The sequence below is a fragment of the Montipora capricornis genome, chromosome 6 (assembly GCF_036669925.1).
Source record: "Montipora capricornis isolate CH-2021 chromosome 6, ASM3666992v2, whole genome shotgun sequence".
NCBI classification, from domain to species: domain Eukaryota; kingdom Metazoa; phylum Cnidaria; class Anthozoa; order Scleractinia; family Acroporidae; genus Montipora; species Montipora capricornis.
The window spans coordinates 9,049,839-9,050,533 of NC_090888.1; positions in this window are offsets into that span (position 1 = coordinate 9,049,839).

The window sequence follows — 695 nt, forward strand, 5'->3', positions numbered from 1 at the left end:
TAAATACATTATATTTAAAGATATGTACGTAAAAAAGAAAAGCCGCTGTACAAAATGCGGTCCTGGGTTCTCTTTTAAAACCAGTAAACTCAGCGGTACGGATAAAATCAGGTAGCGCATTCCGCAACTTAGCTGATACGTAAGAAAAAGAACTAAGAATGTGTCTGGTTGTTTTAGGTTTTATTGGGGGACAGAACGTAATTTCCGCGAAGATCATGCATAAGAATATTTTGAATGCACTTATTGCGTAGAGATGTAGGATTTGACTTTCAGTTTCAGTTTCAGTGTATTTACTTGGTAATGCTATGTTGCTTCACACCAAGGTATGAAAAAAAATATATATATATACATAAATAAATAAAAGAAAAAATAAGTTACAAACAGAAAATTAATCGCCACTATAGCCTCGAAACTAGGTGCCTAAAGGCATTGACAGATGAGGTGCTTGCTACAAAGTAAGGCAGACTATTCCATTCGGTTATGGTTGTTGGAAAAAAAAGAGAATTTGTGATTGTCTGTGCGGGGAGCAAGAATCTTAAGCTTTTGAGGATGATTACGGCGGGTTACAGTTTTACAATAGCTTGAGTGGTCGTTAAAGTTAATAGGAATTAGGTTCTTAACTATTTTAAACATCATACAAAGGCGGTCACACTTTCTGGCGCTGGATAGTTCAGACCAGCCAAGTTCCTTAATTA